The sequence below is a fragment of the Oncorhynchus masou genome, chromosome 1 (genome assembly GCF_036934945.1).
Source record: "Oncorhynchus masou masou isolate Uvic2021 chromosome 1, UVic_Omas_1.1, whole genome shotgun sequence".
Classification (NCBI taxonomy): Eukaryota; Metazoa; Chordata; class Actinopteri; order Salmoniformes; family Salmonidae; genus Oncorhynchus; species Oncorhynchus masou.
In genome coordinates, this window is record NC_088212.1 from 67,623,012 (window position 1) to 67,639,892 (window position 16,881).

Sequence of the window (16,881 nt, forward strand, 5' to 3'; positions counted from 1 at the left end):
GTTCTCTTCCTTCTCTCTCCCTGCTCCCTTCCTTCTCTCTCCCTGCTCCCTCGCTCTCTCCCTGCTCCCTCGCTCTCTCCCTCCTCTCTCCCTGCTCCCTCGCTCTCTCCCTGCTCCCTCGCTCTCTCCCTGCTCTCTCTGCTCCCTTGCTCTCTCTCTCTGCTCCCTCGCTCTCTTCCTCCTCTCTCCCTGCTCCCTCGCTCTCTCCCTCTCTCCCTGCTCCCTTGCTCTCTTTGGCATTTGCGGCGGTCGCAACGCAACATTTCCATTATGTACAATATCAGTTTGGAATATGCACGGCTCAATGCCGGGCCGCGTGTTGATTAGTGCAACATTACATATGTTAAGTCCAAAAGGGAGTCATTTTCCTCACTCATGCTCCAGTGCACCTCTATGGTCAGCCCGAAAATACAACTGGGCTCATGTTAATAAGCATAACCTGCTCCCAACAAACATGGGAGAGGGGGTGAAGAAGGGGGGCGTTGGGGTGCTTTGGGGCTTTCAATGGTTCATGTGAGCATTGGGCTACATGCTGTGTGGCCTGCACATAACAAACAGTGCTCAACATTAGTGTTTTACAAGTGCAGCCAGTTCTCTATTGTATATCCTCTATTGTATATGTTCCTGTGTGGGGTCTGAGCTGCACAATGGATCCCAGGGCCCCCCATCCAACCCCCCATTTCTAAGAGCCACCATTTAGGAGCTATGCAGCAGCCCTGCTAGTAGTGACAGCTGGCTACTCCCTCCTGGCGCTGAGGCTATGGATCTAACGCACGCACGCACGCGCACACACACACACACACACGTCAGTTCAGCGCCCTGCTTTCCATAAGCTTCAATGTTGTAAACATACGTATACAAGTCCCCATAAACGATGATGCATGTACTGTTGTAAAGGCTCCATGCTTTGTTGCCATTTGGTCATTGGAGGAGTCCCATCACAGAACTGCATGGGTGTGTGCTGGCATGATGGATGGATGTGGCTTGATTATCATTAAAAAGTCATTTACAAGACAAATAGGGACTAGCTTTTCAAATTATGGTAACTTTATTGCTCATTTGGGTTTGGAGACAAAATGTAGTGTGAACAGCCGGCCGTTAGCTTGCCTTGGAGATTACTACAGAGCTGTACAGGATGATTGGTCAGCACCGTGAGCAGGTGGGCTGAGGTTCTGGGAGGTGGAGGAAGTGGGCAGGAAGGGAAGTGGGGGAGTCTCTAGCTAGCACCAGGGACGCTGTGCCCTTGTGCGCAAGGCCAGAAAAGGCCATTTAGTCTCATGGTGATGCTGCTTCATTAACATGCGGCCCTTCAAAGAAAACTCTCCAAATTCATCTCTTCAAGTCCTTAACAAAGTACAGAGGCGGATGGGGAGCCAGCCAGCAGAATAACAGGGAAATAACCAAGTGATCTTTTTTTTCTGAGGGTCAAGTAAATTAAAGCTGACAGAAATAACATCGGGGGAGAATTTAAAAGAAGATGGGGGAAAAAACGAGGGATGGATGAGAGAGACAGAGAGGGAGGGAGAAGTGCTGCAAGATGGGTCTCTGTGCCTTTAAGCGGAAGTCTCAATCTCATGTAGTTTTGTTCCTTAAAAGGAAATCAGAAGGCTTAGCTGAGGCATTGCCTTGAAAGTCATGAATAAACATCAGATTGCTTTTCTGCGCATACATCACAAGAAGACACTACCTAATGGAGGACTCCTCCTCACCCTCCGACACATGAAAAGGCAGTGAAATTACCCACCAAACCATGCCGCGTGGCTCTAAAATGGACCGCTGAGGGAGGGAGGGGGAGGGGGAGGGAGGGGGGAGGGAGGGAGGGAGGGAGGGAGGGAGGGAGGGAGGGAGGGAGGGAGGGAGGGAGGGAGGGAGGGAGGGAGGGAGGGAGGGAGGGAGGGAGGGAGGGAGGGAGGGAGGGAGGGAGGCAGAAGAGTGGAGAGGAATCCTTTAATAAAATGGCTCCCCATGATAACCATCTTTCTAAGCTTCGGAGCGCTCTATGTTTGTGACAGAAAATAAATCAAATAATATATGCTTGCTACAAAAATCATTTACAATGAGAAGAATTCAGAACTGCTTTGCATCTCGGGCCAAAGCCATTTCTCCATTCCTCCACTCTCCTTTGTCATCAATGTTCCGTCCTCATCATTTCTGCATGTGTTGATTCTGCCGCCACATTAAGGAGCAGTTGCCATTTCAGAGCGGCCATTTAACAAAGCAAAAGAGTATTATTCTGGGCCTCTAAAGGAAATGAAATTGCATTTATCAGCGTGTCTCTACTCTGAGAGGGAGAGTGAACGTGTTATGAGGAGCGGAGCGGTTGACTGGCTGCAGTAAAATGTCATCTCTCTCCACACTGGGCCCACTGATAAGAGCAGCTGCCTGGTTCACACTGTGTAGCCACACAAAATGGACACGCTGCAGAGGAGAGAGACCTGCCTGGGAGAGAGGGACAGACAGAGAGAAAGAGGAGGAGAGGGAGATAGAGAGAGAGAGGAGAGAGGAGGAGAGGGAGAAAGACAGAGAGAGAGGAGGAGAGGGAGAAAGACAGAGAGAGAGAGGGGAAAGAGAGATAGACAGAGAGAGAGAGGAGGAGAGAGGAAGAGAGGGAAAAAGACAGAGAGAGAGAGGAGGAGAGAGGAGGAGAGGGAGAAAGACAGAGAGAGAGGAGGAGAGGGAGAAAGACAGAGAGAGAGAGAGAGGGGAGAGAGAGATAGACAGAGAGAGAGAGGGGGAGAGAGGAGAGGGAGAAAGACAGAGAGAGAGAGGGTGAGAGAGGAGGAGGGAGAAAGACAGAGAGAGGGGGGGAGAGGAGGAGGGAGAAAGACAGAGAGAGAGGAGGAGAGGGAGAAAGACAGAGAGAGAGAGAGGAGGAGAGGCAGAAAGACAGAGAGGAGGAGAGAGGAGGAGAGGGAGAAAGACAGAGAGAGAGGAGGAGAGAGGAGGAGAGGGAGAAAGACAGAGAGAGGAGAGGGAGAATGACAGAGAGAGGAGAGGGCAGGTGAGAGAGGAGGGGGGTAATGGAGGAGACAGATAAATACAGTGACAGAGACAGACACAGCGGTAGTACAATGAAAAAGTGATAATGAGAGAGAGAACAAGAAAGATAGATGGACTGACACCAGACATGAAGAGAAGGAATATAGACTCTACACAGCTCAGCTATGACCTATAGGCCCCGTGAGTGTCATTGACAGTCTACACATGATATCAGGCTCTGACTAGCAACTCTATACAAGCAGATTCACTGAAGTTCACATCAGCAGTAGATAAGCCAGCATTAGTATTTTGTAAAAGGATAGGCTTACCTCACTATTATTCAGCTCTAATAACATCTTAACACAATTCAATTATCATGATAGAAACAAATACCTATTCAGATGAATAAAGATTCAAACCATATGTTGAAATACAGTTGAATTCAGAAATGTACATACACTTAACCTGTTTTTCAACCACTCCACAAATATCTTGTTAACAAACTATAGTTTTTGCAAGTCGGTTAGGACATCTACTTTGTGCATGAAACAAGCAATTTTTCCAACAACTGTTTAAAAACAGATTATTACACTTGTAATTCACTGTATCACAATTCTAGTGGGTCAGAAGTTTACAGACACTAAGTTAAACAACTTGGAAAATTCCAGAAAATTATGTCATGGCTTAAGAATCTTCTGATAGGCTAATTGACATCATTTGAGTAAATTGGAGCTGTACCTGTGGATGTATTTCAAGGCCTACCTTCAAACTCAGTGCCTCTTTGCTTGACATCATGGGAAAATCAAAAGAAAAATCAGCCAAGACATCAGAAAAAAAATTGTAGACCTCCACAAGGCTTGTTCATCCTTCGGTGCAATTTCCAAAACGCCTGAAGGTACCATGTTCATCTGTACAAACAATAATACGCATGTATAAACACCATGGGACCACGCAGCCGTCGTACCGCTCAGGAAGGAGACGCGTTCTGTCTCCTACAGATAAGCGTACTTTGGTGCAAAAAGTGCAAATCAATCCCAGAACAACAGCAAAGGACCTTGTGAAGATGCTTGAGGAAACAGGTACAAAAGTATAGTGGGGCAAAAAATATTTAGTCAGCCACCAATTGTGCAAGTTCTCCCACTTAAAAAGATGAGAGAGGCCTGTAATTGTCATCTTAGGTACACTTCAACTATGACAGACAAAATGAAAACAAAAATCCAGAAAATCACATTATAGGATTTTTAATTAAGATATTTGCAAATTATGGTGGAAAATAAGTATTTGGTCAATAACAAAAGTTTATCTCAATACTTTGTTATATACCCTTTGTTGCAATGACAGAGGTCAAACGTCTTCTGTAAATCTTCACAAGGTTCACACACACTGTTGCTGGTATTTTGGCCCATTCCTCCATGCAGATCTCCTATAGAGCAGTGATGTTTTGGGGCTGTTGCTGGGCAACACGGACTTTCAACTCCCTCCAAAGATTTTCTATGGGGTTGACATCTGGAGACTGGCTAGGCCACTCCAGGACCTTGAAATGCTTCTTACAAAGCCACTCCTTCGTTGCCGGGGGCAGCGTGATTGGGATCATTGTCATGCTGAAAGACCCAGCCACGTTTCATCTTCAATGCCCTTGCTGATGGAAGGAGGTTTTCATTCAAAATCTCACAATACATGGCCCCATTCATTCTTTCCTTTACACGGATCAGTAGTCCTGGTCCCTTTGCAGAAAAACAGCCCCAAAGCATGATGTTTCCAACCCCATGCTTCACAGTAGGTATGGTGTTCTTTGGATGCAACTCAGCATTCTTTGTCCTCCAAACACGACGAGTTGAGTTTCAACCAAAAAGTTATATTTTGGTTTCATCTGACCATATGACATCCTCCCAAATCATCCAAATGCTCTCTGGCAAACTTCAGACGGGCCTGGACATGTACTGGCTTAAGCAGGGGGACACGTCTGGCACTGCAGGATTTGAGTCCCTGGCGGCGTAGTGTGTTACTGATGGTAGGCTTTGTTACTTTGGTCTGCTCTCTGCAGGTCATTCACTAGGTCCCCCCGTGTGGTTCTGGGATTTTTGCTCACCGTTCTTGTGATCATTTTGGCCCCACGGGGTGAGATCTTGCGTGGAGCCCCAGATCGAGGGAGATTATCAGTGGTCTTGTATGTCTTCCATTTCCTAATAATTGCTCCCACAGTTGATTTCTTCAAACCAAGCTGCTTACCTATTGCAGATTCAGTCTTCCCAGCCTGGTGCAGGTCTAAAATTTAGTTTCCAGTGTCTTTTGACAGCTCTTTGGTCTTGGCCATAGTGGAGTTTGGAGTGTGACTTTTTGAGGTTGTGGACAGGTGTCTTTTATACTGGTAACAAGTGGAGGACAGAGGAGCCTCTTAAAGAAGAAGTTACAGGTCTGTGAGAGCCAGAAATCTTGCTTGTTTGTAGGTGAGCAAATACTTATTTTCCACCATAATTTGCAAATAAATTCATTAAAAAATCCTACAATGTGATTTTCTGGATTTTTTTTCTCATTTTGTCTGTCATAGTTGAAGTTTACCTATGATGAAAAATACAGGCCTCTCTCATCTTTTTAAGTGGGAGAACTTGCACAATTGGTGGCTAACTAAATACTTTTTTGCCCCACTGTACGTGGTTGCAAAGGGCATCAGTGTCTTAACAGTGCGATTTTCCAAGGCAGGATACTCTGGCAGTGGCTTCTGATTAAATAGAATTTTCACAGAACTGCTTGTTGCAATTTCGATGAGGCTCCCTTGTTCAGATATCGGTAAGTGGACTGGAGGCAGGGCATGGAAGGGATAACGAATCCAGTTTTTTGTGTCACCCGTTTTGGGAAAGTACCTGCGTAATTGCGCACCCAACTCATTCAGGTGCTTCGCTATATCAAATTTGACATTGTCCGTAAGCTTGAGTTCATTTGCACAGAAAAAAATCATACAATGATAGAAAGACCTGTGTGTTGTCCTTGTTAATGCAGACAGAGAAGAGCTCCAACTTCTTAATCATAGCTTCAATTTTGTCCTGCACATTGAATATAGTTGCGGAGAGTCCCTGTAATCCTAGATTCAGATCAATCAGGCGAGAAAAAACATCACCCTGATAGGTCAGTCGTCTGAGAAACTCGTCATCAAGCAAGCGGTCAGAGAAGTGAAAATGATGGTCAATGAAGAACACTCGGCTCATTTCTCAATTTAAAAAAACAAGTTAATACTTTGCCCCTTGATAACCAGCGCACTTCTGTATGTTGTAAAAGGGTTACATGGTCGTTGCCCTAATCATTGCATAGTGCAGAAAATACACACAAGTTAAATTTTTTACATTTTATTTCACCTTTATTTAACCAGGTAGGCTAGTTAAGAACAAGTTCTCATTTGCAGTTCAGGGGCCTTGCTTTAATAAATTTAACCATTTTCAGTGTAGTGTCCAAAACGTCTTTCAAGCTGTCAGGCATTCCCTTGGCAGCAAGAGCCTCTCGGTGGATGCTGCAGTGTACCCAAGTGACGTCGGGAGCAACTGCTTGCGCGGGCGTTACCACTCCACTATGTCTCCATGTCATGTTTTTTTTCTCCATCAGTACAGATATCAACATGAGCAGCAGCTACATTTGGCTACATACGGACCGTTAGTGGAATTCACGTGAGAGAGCAACGGTTCATGTGATTGGATGATAATTATTTGACTAGGCCAGCTATATTTGACATTGTGTTGTTATTTCACTGAACACTAGATTTTATTTTTGGCAGTGAAACGAGGCTATTCAGTCGAAGTAAACCCAAATGTATAGCCCCGTTGGAAAATATAAATGGACTGTTTGAAAATGTGAATATATATATTTTTTGGCCTACCCCTGACGGCATTGCACGTACCCCTAGGGAATATCTGATGTAGTGTATCTGAGGAAGACCATTACATTGGGATCTTTGTTGTATTGCATCATGTTTAGAGGTAGCAAAAAGTGATAAGACATTCCCTTTCTATTCACTGTAACCCTTGTGGCCTCACAGGTTCAACCCTGCTTATCCTCCTAGACACTCTGAGGCCTGGAGAGAAGCTCTGCCTCTGCCCAATGGTCATAACAGACCAGGGTTTATAGAGATCCAAATAAATAGATAAAGATGGAGTGTAAATTACACCTGGTTTCAGTGGGCTGCCTTGGAGGATAGAGCTGAACGAGCCTGCTGAGGTAAAAGGAGCTGGCTGTGTTTCTCTACAAGCAGAGAGAAGGAAGGCCTCCTGAGCACTATGAATAATGAAACAGTTGACTGCTCTGTACAGATTTCACATGTCATAAAAATGGCTTTTTAGTTGCTGTTAGACCTCTTACCTGTCTGCTAGGCTTACACAGGTTTGGGTGTTTGTGAGGGGCTCACAGGGAATGCTCCCTCATGCCTCATAGACAGCTTTCCAGTAACCGAAGGAAACTGGGTCTTGTATGGGAGGAGATGGAGGGCTAAGGCCTGTTAGGACACCCACAGCAAGCTAAGACAGACGGCGGCCATCTTTGAGCCTACTGTAAGAATTACATTTCAGTGTATGAATGTGTTTTACTGTGTATTGCTAAAGCATATGTGCTGCGGTAAGTTTCAGAAGTCGGGGGCGATGGATGGTTTTGTTGGTTTGACTAATTCTGTTTCAGTTTTGTGGTTGTGGGTTGCGGTAGGCCTCTGTCTCCCTGTCAGAATCATATCAGATTAGCTCATGCTCCAGTTGTCACCCACACACATTCAAGATGGAGGGAAAGGTGAAATGGCTGAATAATTTATGTATGAATCTCCACACAGTGGATTGAGGAGTGTGTTATTATTCCACAGAGGTTCCTCTCAGACACCGAGCAGTTTACCCATCTGTAATATCAACATGGCTTTGGAAGGAACTCACCCTGTCTCATACTGTGCACACTGACACTACCTATCACCAATGCTGATTGATAGCTCTCTCTCTCTCTCTCTCTCTCTCTCTCTCTCTCTCCCTCTCTCTCTTTGCTGCCTCTCCCTTTTTTTCCCTCTCCATTTCTCTTGTTCTCTCTTTCTTTCTCTCTGAATCCTGAGCTGATATCCTCCTTTGAAAAGGTAATGATCCTGGTGTGTTGAGATTATGTATGTGCGCTGCACAATGTAATGGCCCGGCTTTTTATTGCCTGCCGCATACTAATCCCACAACTGAAGGAATGAGATGACACCTGCAGGGAGCTGTGTGTGAGCCGCAGCCCCACATGAAAGAGCGGCCATTAAAAATGATCAAAGAAATTACAGCACTCTGCCGCACAACACTGCTCTCACGCCTGGCCAGGTGTACATCCCTGTGCCTGTCTGTACACACACTCACACACTCACACACACACACACACACACACACACACACACACACACACACACAAATTAGTATCTTTGTCTGATGGATCTTTTCCATGTGATCTCTGTGGGAATGTCCCTAGGCTTTCTACAGACACTGATACACCCACACTTGCATATAGGAGGAAATGGTGGACATACATACGCTCAAGAGTTTTCCATACCTCCACCACAGATTATTCATGAGACATAATTTCAACAGTTTCCCAATTTAATATTTATTAGCACTTTTCTTTATCAAGTAGCCACTTGTTACAGTTTAAGTCGGAGGTTTACATACACCTTAGCCAAATACATTTAAACTCAGTTTTTCACAATTCCTGACATTTAATCCTAGTAAAAATTAATTGTTTTAGGTCAGTTAGGATCACCACTTTATTTTAAGAATGTGAAATGTCAGAATAATAGTACAGAGTGATTTTATTTCTTTCATCACATTCCCAGTGGGTCAGAAGTTTACATGCACTCAATTAGTATTTGGTAGCATTGCCTTTAAATTGTTTAACTTGGGTCAAACATTTTGGGTAGCCTTCCACAAGCATCCCACAATAAGTTGGGTGAATTTTGGCCCATTGCTCCTGACAGAGCCGGTGTAACTGTAACATTTTCAGTTCTGCCTGTCAGGATTTGGCCAGGGTTGTTCCGGGTTTTGGTCAGTAGATGCCCCCATTGTGCTTTTTGTCCCTATGTTTTTCCCTTGATCCCCATTATTATTTGCACCTGTGTCTCGTTTCCCCTGATTGTATTTAAACCCTTTGTTTCCCTCAGTTCTGTGCTCTGTGTTTGTATGTTAGCACCCTGCCCTAGTGTTCTGTGTGCTCTTGTCGATTCCGGGTGACGTTCTTGTGGTATTCTGTTTTTTGTTTATTTTTGGTGAGTTTCTTTTGAGGTCTTTTTGTGTTTTACCTACCACCTTTTGGATTTGCCATTTTTTGTATTTTAGGATTTTTTCTTTATTAAATACACCGTCTTAAGTACTGCTGTGTCTGCCTCATCTTCTGGGTTCTGCTGTCTATTCGTGGCTCAGTTGGTTAAGTGACTGTTTCTCACTCCGGAGACCCAGGTTCGAAACCGGGTCCTGACACTGCCCACAAATTTTCTATGGGATTGAGGTCAGGGCTTTGTTATGGCCACTCCAATACCTTGACTTTGTTGTCCTTAAGCCATTTTGCCACAACTTTGGAAGTATGCTTGGGGTAATTGTGAGAGGAGATGGTCTTACTTAGTGAGAATGTCTAATTACCTTTCAAAAGATAATCCATGCGTTTATACCCAGGGTAGTCTATAAAAACTCAGCGCTCCTGTGAACAAGAGCAGAATATTCTCCATATGGAATGAGAGTGAAACTAAATGAAGACTAATATGTCTAAAATAAATGGGAAAATAGGCCCAAGCCAAGGTATGGCTTCTCCATCATGATGACCTTTGGTTATACCTTGTGTGTGTATGCGTTTGTACGTGGGTGTTGAACACAGGTGGTCTGCTGGTTGGAAGAGGACCGACCTGACTGCTTTTCCTGTCACACAGGTACAACTGCTGGGCCTGAGAGGAGACACTGTAGGGCCAACTGCTGCTATAATCTACACACACACACAAAAACCCACACACAACCAATCCATAACACACACACACACATAATGGAGAGTAGTAGACAGTCCCAATGCCTCTTCATGTTCCATGCTGCTTACAATAACTTAGAAAATACCCAAACACCTTGTCTTAGAACAACACAAACATAAGATATCAACAACCATACTACTTGACCTCTCTCTACCTCGCATAGTTTAACTGCTCTTCACAGACAAGACCTATCACAGCCTATGGAAATCCTACTTCATCCCTCAGAGCCCCATTTTACTCCAATTAGCTGCAACATCCATCTGTGTGTTGAATTAATACAGAGAGCGTGTGAGGGACAACTCAACATCCTGTTTACCTCAACAGAATGAATATGCTCTAGTTCTGGGGGATTCTAAGTACTGTGTGATGAATCAGATGAACTCATCTGAAAAACGAAAGTGATCTCCCTCAACCCTGCTTCACCCGCCCTACCCAGCCCTGTGGTCAGTCAGTCAGTCAGCAGGTACTGGGCAGGGCTGGTCTAGGCTAGGCTACACACAGCTAGGGAGCAGCTGGATCCAGTTGTGCTGAAGCCCGGGAGGAGAGCAGGGAGTTTGGGATGAACAGATGAATAGATGCTCAGGGGTTTCAGTAAACATAGCCTGATGGTACTCTGGCAGCGTTTACTCTATTCACTTTGTTTTACAATGGCTTTTTGTCACTGTGGCTCTCCTGAGCCCTGGGTTATTCACTCTCTCTCTGTTATCAGGGCTGATTAGGAGGACGAGGCTGGGCCTGCAGGTTCTCTAACATCCACAGGCAGTAGTCCACAGCAGCCATTACTGTACGGTAAGATAGATGAACAAATGAGTAACATCTAACCAATAACATTCCAGTAGCATTACAACTCCCAGCTCCAGCCCTAATGTCCAGTACATTTACATTGGAACAACACCTCTGTGTTACTCCATAAAAACGAGAATGATAAAACAAAGAAAGGTAAACAACAATTGACAGCCAAATGTCACCATACAAGATAAATACATGTTTATTTTTAAATGTTTAAAATAAGCTACACTATGCTAGTTCAATGGGGCTGTATTGAAGCACCATTGACATAAGCTAGGGTAAAAATGAGTTCATGTATTTCAGTTGTAAAAACATCTTGTCCATACTGACTGATACTGGGATTGTTGGCAGGCAGGCAGTTGATATGATTCCCACTGGTCCGATAAAAGGCCTGCAAACGCTGCTTTCCTCCAGACGTAGGTCTACACTCAACTTTAATTGGCCTTTTCTTCAGCTGTGAACCTTAATGACTCTCTCTCTCTCTCTCTCTCTCTCTCTCTCTCTCTCTCTCTCTCTCTCTCTCTCTCTCTCTCTCTCTCTCTCTCTCTCTCTCTCTCTCTCTCTCTCTCTCTCTCTCTCTCTCTCTCTCTCTCTCTCTCTCTCTCTCTCTCTCTCTCTCTCTCTCTCTCTCTCTCTCTCTCTCTCTCTCTCTCTCTCTCTCTCTCTCTCTCTCTCTCTCTCTCTCTCTCTCTCTCTCTCTCTCTCTCTCTCTCTCTCTCTCCCTCCTCTCCTCCCTCCCTCCCTCCCTCCCTCCCTCCCTCCCTCCCTCCCTCCCTCCCTCCCTCCTCCCTATCCTCCTGCTCCTCTCTCCCTCACACTACCTTTCATTGCCTCACCTTCAGCCACTCCTGCCAGCTATGCACACACCTTTGTTTCCACACATAAAACATTTTCTTTGAGGTTAAAGTCTAAGTTTTTTTCTCTCCAAAAGGTTAGGGAGGACAAGGTATGTATCACTCCTGAATAATTTCTCTAGTTTTTCTCTCCTTTTGCCCCCATAGTGCTTTCTCTCCATTGTCGCTATCTTTCCAACATCAGCCACAATCCATTCATTTCTGACAGAGAGGTGAGAAACAGAAAAAACACTCATGGAGGTGAACCAGTGAACCAAACTTCTCAGGATACTCAGGCTGGGAATTTCCAGGGACCTCGTGATACAACATTATCACCATACAATATGTACGGCGATTCTCACAATTCGATATGTATTGCAATTCGATACTGTGATTTTATTGCGATGTTCCAAACATATTGCTCACCTGCAGCTGCAGAGGGAAAGGAGAGAGACATGAGAAAAAAATGCTGAAAACAAATACTGCAATACTGTCAAAACTATACAATATATTGTCAAAAATTATATCCCGATATGCAACTGTATAGATTTTTCACCCATCACTACAGGATACAAAGCAGGCCTTGGCTTTACAGATCCTACAGAACAACAAGGTGTGGAGAAAATATATTGTCTACATTACCTAATGTGTTGTATAATTGACTCACACATTGGGAGTCAAGGCTAAATTTAAATTAGGTTAATTCCATTCATGCACTTGTGCTGGCAGAACAAAGCAAAACAGCACAGTTTGTCCATTCTCCATCAGCTCTCTGCATTGTCTACTCACAACATTGTTATAAAGCCCATTCTAGTGTTGTCACGATACTAGAATTGACTTGGATACCGTTACCAGGTTTAGTATAACAATACTCTATACCAAAACGAGACCAAGACTATAACACGGCACAAAGAAGGCATATTAGCCAGGAGTCACAGAACTACTGCTCGGTTCAAGCGTTAGGCATCTTTTGAGTTCAATATCATTACATTACAGCCATGTATGCATTAATGAATCAATACTATCAATATGAGTTTTTAGCAATCTAACTAATAACATAATGGTAATAATTGAATCTCTATGAATAAACTGGGTAAATCAAGATGTAGCCTAGGCTTATCCACAATATAGGTGAATTGATATTCGACAGGAGTGTGTGCATGCATTGAGTTATTGCACTTGTTTTGGCTAATTTCATGGGGCTACAGACAATCGTATTGTTCTGTACTCAACAACATTTGCATAGAAGTTGATTATTTTATAAAAATGTGTGCTGTCTCTTTAACCAGTAATGACCTCATTCATTCATGAGCCAAAAGACAATAGATAATCTTTGCAAGAGACGTGAGAGACCGAATAAGTGAATGAATAAAGTTTTTAGTGGCAATCAGCTTTGAAATCAGCATATTTTGCGTTGTGATTTGCATATTATCACAAAGTGCAAGGGTAGTGAATTGATGTTATCTTTAGTTGTTATTTAGTAAGAAAAGTTAGTCTACAAAGCTTGAAGCTACCGGTACCTTCTTGCATTGTAAAGTGTTCTAGCCTGTTTGGACATTGTTTTGAGAACAATAATGAACAATTTCTACGTTTCTACATGCTTTATCACATTATTCAAGTGTTAACTTCTGTGCAGCATGAGTGGGGACCTAACATGATGCAGCTCAGACTGCCAGTGCAGGCTAAGTGGAACAGGCACGGCGGGGTGCACGCCTCCCACTATAACGGGATATTGGCTGCCGCTGATAGTTGATCTGTGAGATGCATTTTGACAGAAGTACCGAAAGTAACAACACCATTTTTCATGTGTTCGTATTGAAAAAGTACTAAAGTTTCAGTATTCGGGCAACACTAGCCTCTTGCCTTGAAGAGTGTGAGATGGAAGAAACTCAAAGCTATGTGCAACTGAAAACCCATTATGAGGGATAAATGCAAGAAGGGTCAATGTCTCCAGTGTAAAAACTTACACTACTCTCAAAGACAATAACAAACCCTTTTTAATGGATTTCTACTGTACCAGCATACCTTTATGTGTGAAAAAGCATAAGATGCACAAAGGCTACTGGACACTGTACTCTGTACCTGCATTGTATTACACATTTTTTATCTATGTTTGAGCTTTCAATAGATTTGAAAGATTGCCACAAGCATATTATTCTTCTAGTATGAAAGCAAAAAAAGTTTGCAACTTCAAGGCTGTCCATCTTCATGAAAAAAATATTTTTTGTATTTTATTTGTGTGTACGTGTGTGTACGTGTGTGTACGTGTGTGTACGTGTGTGTACGTGTGTGTACGTGTGTGTACGTGTGTGTACGTGTGTGTGTGCGTGTGCGCGTGCGTGCGTGCGTGCGTGCGTGCGTGTGTGTGTGTGGCCCCTGTCCTTCAGAGCAGCAGTGTGTTTCTTCCCTGCCAGCTGCCCTGGTCTGGCCAGCATGGAGCGGAGTGCTGAGTGATAGACTGATCGATGGGCAGCCTAATCAGCCAGCTTAACTCTAATACCATGGACAGGTCCACATCATTATCATATCAGGCTCCACACGTTTCGAGGTGACAAGGAAGAGGCAAAAGATTAAAGCCAATCTTGTAAAGAGGCACCACAACTTTTAATGTGCTGACCAAGACAGGCTAGGTTTTATCTGGAAGCAGAGAAAGGAGACTGAAGGAAGAGACCAAATAACACAGTGAAAACAGATGAGGAACTCATCAGTTAAAATGATTCTGTGCTTGGGGAGTGCTAGTGGCTTTGTTGTGGCACAAGCTCTAACCGTACCTCAAACCACTTCCGTCAGCCAGCTCTCCCCCAAGCCCACAGCCTGGTCCTAGACTCCTAGCAGCCCCATTACTGGCTGTCTATTAAGGTAAGAGTTTGTTTAACTCCACACACATTTGGGAGAGCTGGGGGAACTCTTAGAAATCATCTATAAACTGCTTTAAACAAACTGTTTACAGGCCGTAAATGACGCATAAAAGAGGAAACAGGTTTGAGGTTGGAGCTGGGGCTTGTGGTGGTGGTGTCTGCACACACTTCATACGATTACCTTCAACACACACACACACGATCTGTGAGTGATTCACAAAGGAGGACCACAATACATGCATTCACACTTCAAAACCAGTCAAAATGACAGACACATTCATGAGAAATGTTGACTAACTGAGCAAAAACAAAAAACATTCCAATGCCAAGAACAACCTGGCACCAATTAAGCTCTAGATTTAGAAAGCACTGCCAATTCAAACCCAACAGGCAAACACAGTGTGTGCTACATTCAGTATTGTGTAATGGCATTGAGTGTCTTTCCAGCATGTTCAAATAATATACAACAGTGTATGTAGGCTCTACGCGCGTATCTTCAGTGGGCTGCTATAATGAATGAGCAGATTAGTTTTGGGTTTCATAATTAATGCTGCCTGTTGAAGGTCAACCGCATTCCATTCCTGTGAATATGAAATGACTGAAAGGTCTGGGGCAGTCAGCTACACTGAGAGACAAAGAGAACGTTGACTTGGCCAACAGGCACACCCTTTCCCAAACTCTGCCTGGGCTTATTTTAACAATCCAATACAAACACATTTATCCTTTTTCTTATTGTCTTAGTTCATAATTCACCGTTACTCAATTACTGTCAGCTTCCTTTACAGCGCAGGATAGAGTCTACAGGGAATTGGAGGGGGATACCAATTTCTACAAAAGCAACTTTCTGTTCACCAAAATTGCCGCTCTCATTATACTGTTCACTGGAGAAATGCCAAGGTGCTCAAACCAAAGGTTTTTGAGGCATGAAACCTGATTAATAAGCTGTGATACAGATGCCTCCATGACAATTTCATCTGTAATGAAGACCATGTGGTTAGCAGCTCCAGTGTCGACCCTGAGGCCCAGCTACAGTGAATACGGCTGATTTTGCATGAAAAGCCCAGTTAATAACATTTGGGGGAAATCTTAACAATCGTTCAGTGCAGGAACAAGTTCAACAATACATGGGCCTGAGAGTAAATCAATCTTAAATTGATTAGCTGTTCCCAGTGAAAGACTCAGATGAAGTTGTTTCCCCCTATCTTGTTCTGAACTCACCTGCAAGCCCACTGACGGCCGAGCTCCAGGCTTATTCTATGAGCCTTGACAATCCATAACACACACACAGTCAGCTGTCTATACAGTTATGAATGTGAATGTGACTTTCCCCATAGTCAGAGTATAACCCTGAACTTAGCGGCCAACACTCCCCATCATCATTAATGCTTAAGATGGCTAACAAGCCCACTGTCAACAGCTTCCAGGCTAATCGACATGTCAATCAATGGCGGGCGTGAGGCGGGCTTTTAGAGGGTCCCTGGGGTGGCTGCTTAGAGCACGCTCAGTTTAACACAGCAGCGCACTGAGGGTGTAAACAGAGAGGGATATAGACTGCTGGATTGACTAGCTGATCAATGCCATTGATCACTCACCTCCAGCTCTTTGTGAAGGCTGACTGTTCTCCCCTCCACCGCCCGGTCCTCTGCCTCCTCAGCCTCCAGCGCCTGGATCAGAACCTAATTCTGCTCACTCAGGTCTCACACAAACGACTGCAGCACACCCACCTTGCTCTAGAGGGAGACAGAGAAGAGGGGCACAGCAGACATGACCTTTGTTAGGTGTTTATTGGAATATCAACACTGAAATGGATTGCTGCTACCCACCACTGTTATGGAGGGAGGACGGAGTGACCAGTTGGGCATTTTTTTTAATCAATTCAGAAAAACACAGCACATTCTCAAACACCACTTTGTATGCACACAGCAAAACAAAGCAGTGATGGTCAGAGAAAGTTTGAAAGTGGTAGGCATCAGGTAGGTAAGTCAGGTAGGTATTTGAGGGAGACAAAACCAACTCTTCTAGCTTGCTGTTGTGTCCTTTCCTGTCCCGCCCCCATCCCCTCTCTGACAGCCAGCCCCTCTGATCATCAAGCAGGACATGTAGGGGGTGTTTCGGGCAAAACCTTTCACATGACATCCAACCCCCCTCCCATATTAGAGCTCTGCTAAAACCAGGGGTACTATTAGTCATATGCCACCTCGGATCTAGCACGGCATCTTCACAGCCCAGACACATGGATGCTCTGACACTAATTCCTATGCAGGAACATGCCGACTATCTGCAGAACAGCCCAGACAGTTTGGACCCAGATTATAATTTAGTGCGAGATGGACACATAGGAATTATTACGGCTCTGTCGGCCGTCAGGTAGAAATGGAGATAAATGCTCCATCAGACTGAAGGATATTTGCTTTTCAAAGCCTCTTTTATA

At 44.3% G+C, this 16,881-nt stretch overlaps 1 long non-coding RNA gene across 2 annotated transcripts in view; it reads right to left on the reverse strand.

Moving 5' to 3' along the window:
- LOC135548865 (uncharacterized) overlaps nt 1-16,881 on the reverse strand; it is a 118,438-nt gene that overhangs the window by 88,089 nt on the left and 13,468 nt on the right. For both annotated transcript variants that reach the window (XR_010456900.1, XR_010456899.1), the window contains exon 3: nt 16,043-16,180. This is a non-coding gene — a long non-coding RNA (uncharacterized LOC135548865). The remainder of the gene's footprint in view (nt 1-16,042; nt 16,181-16,881) is intronic.